The sequence below is a fragment of the Bos taurus genome, chromosome 11 (genome assembly GCF_002263795.3).
Source record: "Bos taurus isolate L1 Dominette 01449 registration number 42190680 breed Hereford chromosome 11, ARS-UCD2.0, whole genome shotgun sequence".
In the NCBI taxonomy this organism is placed as follows: Eukaryota; Metazoa; Chordata; class Mammalia; order Artiodactyla; family Bovidae; genus Bos; species Bos taurus.
In genome coordinates this window covers 105758085-105763144 of record NC_037338.1, presented here as the reverse complement: position 1 = coordinate 105763144, position 5060 = coordinate 105758085, and the positions used below count along the sequence as shown (strand labels likewise).

General features: G+C 60.9%; 1 long non-coding RNA gene across 1 annotated transcript; it reads right to left on the bottom strand.

Moving 5' to 3' along the window:
* Positions 1-1429: 1429 nt before the first annotated feature.
* Positions 1430-4254, bottom strand: LOC132346652 (uncharacterized). Its single transcript, XR_009496587.1, has 2 exons — positions 3853-4254; positions 1430-1491 (listed from the first exon to the last, which is right to left on the bottom strand). It is a non-coding gene; the product is annotated as an uncharacterized lncRNA (long non-coding RNA).
* Positions 4255-5060: the final 806 nt, after the last annotated feature.

Here is a 5060-nt window from a genome sequence, read left to right as displayed (position 1 = left end):
AGGACACTTGTGGTGGTGGGCAGGGCCACCCGCACAGCCCTTAACCCGGTTACACCTGCAAAGGCTTGTTTGTTTGTCTGTTTTTTCACATAAGGTCACCTTTAGGAGTTCCAGAGATTAGGACGTGAATACCTCTGGGGCTGTAGTTCAGCTGACCCCAGGTCGTCTAGGGTGGGACCTGCCCTTCTCCATTTCTGAGGAGCTCCTGGCTGGGGCAGGTGCTGCCAGCCTGCAGACCCTGTGTGGAGTGGCCGTGGCGGATCCCTCGCCTTGGGGTGGGCAGGTTCCAGAAGCTTTCAGGGAGGGGGTGGCAGGGCCCCTGAAGGCTGCCTGGGGTGGAGCAGAGCCCACAGGAAGGGCATTGAAGTGGACCCAAGGGTCATTGCCCGGGCAGGGGCAGCTGGCAACAGGAACGTTCTGGAACCCGCACGGCTCCTGCTTCCTCTGGGTGTGATCTGTCTCCTTTCTCTTTGTCACAAGTGGCTGCTCTGAACTGAAAGCCTGCCCGGCTCAGGCTGGACCCCAGTCCCGCAGGATCCGGAGGGCAGCGAGTGGCAGGGACTGTGGGTGGGCTTTGTCCCGGCGCAGGCTGTGCTGGTGACGCTTCACTGCGATGAATCCACAGGCCGTGAAGGTCATCTGTCTACAGAGTGTGATTCAGGGCTTCCGGTGTGTTCACAGAGCCGTGCAGCTCTCACCCGCCAGTGCTCCACACCCTGCCTGGCCCTGCTCGCTCGCTTGCTCAGGCCTGGCTTTGTACTTCTGCGGGTGGCCATCGGGTACTGGGCAAGCCCTGAGCGTGCCTGTCCCAGGGCCGGGTGATGTGTGGGCTGGCAGATAGCAAGTCTTCAATGTTCATTGGCCAGTGGAGGGGGTGGGGTGGGGTCCTGGGGACCTTGATTGCTTACCCACCCCCACCCCCACGACCGTCCTGGCCAACAGAGTTGGTGTCCCTTTTGACAATCCAGGAGACAGGAGCTTGGGAGGTCAAGTGCCTGTCTAAGGTCACAAGGGCTAGGAGGTGCCAGGACTCAGAACTCGCCTCCTGAGTCCCCTCTCCAAAGAGCCGGCTGGCTGGGGACCCCGGCGCGGGACAAAACCAACCCTGCTGCCCCAGCTGCCGCTGTTCAGGGGACAAGCAGGAGGCCAGGATAGACGAGTGGCCCCAGAGACGGTCTAACGGGGGCAGTTGTGGGGAGGGGGCACAGAATTCTCACAAAGGTGTGACCCAGGGGTAGGTGTGCTGCAGGCAAGGTGCTCCCTGGAGCCCCTTGGTGCTCTTTCCTGCGCCCTCCTCCCGGGCAGGCACAGTACTCCTTGCGGGGGGCCTCGGTGGGGAGTCAGGAGTCTGGCAGGGAGGGGACGGCGGGGGTGGGCCCTGGGCGAGGGGGCGGTGACAGGCAAATGCACGAGGTGGACTCACACCCTCTGAAAATTACAAAGAGCTGATTGATGAACGCTTTCTCGGTGGCCCGTATCTTGTGCTGGATCCTGTAAATGGATAAACAGGAAGGGATTTAATTAGGTGCCTGGAGCAGAGGAGTGGTGATTAGCAAGCGGATCCTTTAATGCCCTGTGTTACATGCAGTTAATTACACAGATTGCAGGGGAATTAATGTCGGGCCCTGCTAATGATTTTTTTGGGAAGAATAATTTTATTTACACAACAGCGGCTGCAAGAATTATTGAAACAAGAAAAATGGGAATGGCTGAGGACCACTGGTTCCCAGGGAAAGGGGTTCTTTGGTTCTGGGATGGTGAGGGCCGCGGGGACTGGGGCTCCGCCCGGCTCTGCCACTCCAGGCAAAAATGCGGCGGCCTGGGCATCCAGGGCCCACCACTTCTGTCTGTCCGGATGACCTGCTGAGGTCACTGCCCCACCCTGTCTGTTCCTGAGGCTGCCTGTCCAGCCCCCTCCCACCAGCTCCCCTCTCCTCTCCTCCCTTCCCTCCTTGTTTCCTCCCCCACCCCACTAGCTTGTAAGTGTCTGAAGTGTCAGATCAAATCTCTGCAGAACAAGAAAGGCCAGTCCTGCTCCTGGCTGTCATGGTTTGCAGGCTGAGACACACAAAGAGACGAGCCCCATGGCCCCGCGTGGCTTGGAGAGGCGGGCAGAGCCGGCTCTCAGGACGAGGTTGAGGGCTGGGTGTGCAGGGTCAGATGCTCGGGGAGAGCCCAGGGCCGAGCAGCACCCCGCATCCCTGGGAGCTCTGCCAACCAGGCCCTTTCCCCAGGGAGCCAGGAGGTGACCAGGCCACCGTGGTCCCCAGTGGTCTCAGCCATCTGAGATCTGGCCTTGGCCACCAGAGGCACAAGAGGGTCTGCCCACCGTCTCTGCGACTTGGGACAGGGTGGGGTCTATAGGCTGAGGGTTTCCTGGTAGTGAGGATGAGCCCAGAACCAGGTGCCCATCCAGACTTGATTAGCTGTTGCCAGAGATGGCTGCCATTCACAGGAGGGCGGTCCCTAAGCTCTGGAACCCCACACCCCACGTGAAAATTTTCAGGTGTAGAGAAGGACATGGGGGGGGTTGGTGCAGAGAGACACAGAGACAGACACCGAGACCCTGGAAAGACCAGATCCCACTTGTGAGAGGCTGGATGGTGTGCAGACCAGACCCTATGGTGTGTGCGCGCGTGCGTGTGCGTGCGTGTGCGCGTGTGAATGCATGGTGTATGTGCACACACACACGCAGACTCACATGCTCACTTCTTGCCAGATACAAGGTCTGGGGTCACCTGGGGCTCGACCAGAAGATGTGAGGAAATTCACTAGAGGAGTAAGTCGGGGGAGGTTGCGGGCAGGACAAGCTGGGGGGCGTCTGAGTGAGTGTCCAGGTGCACAGGTCCTGAGCTAGGAGGGATGGCAGGTGGGGGACAGCACTGGGGCCAGAGCCCAGGTGCCCGGGGTGAGTGTGGACCTGGCTCTGCATGCTCCTGAATCCTCGAGAAACCACTTTCCCCGGGATGTGGGGGGGTGTCAGCTGGGTAGCAGCACCCCGTCCTCTGGGCCACTTCTGAAAGCACGGAAGTGTGATCAAACCACACACACGCTGGAACCTTTGCCCCACCCCCGTCTACTACCTAATGTGTCCTGGGGAGCAAGGCAAGCCCCCTGGTCGCCTGATTGAGTGGGCTGGTGCGGGCGGTGCTCAGCTGTGAACATCCCTTGGTGGCCAGCGGGAGGGGAGCCCAGGGTCCAGGGCTGAGCAGGTGCACTGGGTGGAGGCTGGCAGGTCCGTGCTCTGCGTGAGCGTCTGAGGGGCTCTGTGGGGCAGGTCCTGCCTGGAGGGCCTTCCCTTCCTCCCCAACCCCCCTGAGTCTGGCTGGGCTTGACCTTCAGCTCTGTCCAGACATGCCTCAGGAGCAAGCGTGAAATACAAACTGAACAATTTCAGTGATTCCACATATGACTTAGATGCTCTGATAAAATAATTAGAGAAGAAACCAGGATAAATGGTAAAATTCATGCTAATAATCTACATTTATAATTTTTCTTTACTTAGAACGACATTAACCAGCAGCAAGTAAGAAACGTCACGGGGAGGCAGGGACAAGGCTTTGGATCTGAAAGCCTTTGAGGACCCTCCTTGCCTGCTTTTCTGAACAGGGCCCTGATTTCCTCATGCTCTAGGCCTGTGCCTGAAGCCCTCCCCACCCAGCTCCTGCTCATTCAGTGCCCACCCCACCTCTGCCCCGTCCTCCCCAGCCTCCTTGCCTCTCCCTCTGTCCAGGCTTGGAGTCCGGGCCACCCTCTGCACGCTGCTGCACGCTGCCCCGCTCTGGCCCTCCCTCAGTCCGTTCTGGTCCCTGTCCTGGCAAAAGCCCAACCCTGGTTAACCCCCTTCTCTACCTGGTTCCCGTTGTTCCCACACTGCTGGTGTGTCCAGAGAAAACCTGGCTGCTGTGCTGACTGGGTGTCAGGTCTGGACAGGGTCTGGGCCACACGGGTGTCCAGCAAGTATCTCATGAGGAGTGAATGGATGACTCCTGAAGCCCTTTATCTCTTAGGCACAGGCTTGCCTTGCCCTGCCACTCGAGGTCAAGCCCCGCCCCCTATGTCATAGCCCCGCCCACAGCCCAACCCATTAACCACAGCCCCCCACTATCACCATAGCCCCGCCCACACCCCTATCATAGCCCCGCCCACAGCTCCTCACCACACCCATCACATCATAGCCCCGCCCACAGCCCCATCCACTACCCCAGAGCCCCTCCCCATCCCTCCCACTATCACCATAGCCCCGCCCACAGCCCCTCCCACCCCACTATTTCAGAGCCCCGCCCACAGCCCCACCCACTTCCCGCCCACAGCCCCTCCCCATCCCAACCATTATTACCAGAGCCCCGCCCACAGCCCCTCCCACCGGCCCAGCCCCTGGGGCCTCTAGGCAAGGTGGCCCGCGAGGAGGCAGCGAGCAGCGGGCGTCCTGTTCCCTCCGTGTGGGCTGAGGGCAGGGGAGGGTCTTGCCTCTGTGGGCACGGGAGAGGCCGTGGAGTAGGCCGGCCCTTCCGTGGCCGCCACCGTGCTGACCCCACTGGGTCTCCGCGGAACTGCCTCCGCGCCTGCAGAAGGGCGGGGCGTGTGCGTGGGGAAGATGTCGGGGTGTTGGGGTGGAGATTCTGCCAGGACCCCCGCAGCCCCTCAGCACAGATGCTGCTTTCCCAGGGTTCCTGCCCCCACCCTCCTCCTCCCCCGTATAGCTCCTTAGCCGAGGACCCCCAGGGGAAAGGAGAGGTGCACGCACACCCATGGGGGCCCCGCCCCAGGAGTGGCTGTGGGATCACAGGGGGCACCCCTTCCACCAGCAGGAGGAGACGGGTTGGTAAGAACCTGACTGAGTGTCGGTTGGGGGGCCCCACTTTCCATGTCAAGGGGGTGACCTCTGATGGGGAGACGACCTGGGGGGAGCTGGAATTGTCAGGAAATGTGCCCCAATTCCACCCCTTCCTCTGTGGCCTCCTTCCCTTCTCTGCTGGGTGGGGGTGTCCTCCTTGCACACTGGCCATGGAGGCAGTTTAGGAAGGGCATGGCCAGGCTCTGGATGCCCACAGGGGCTC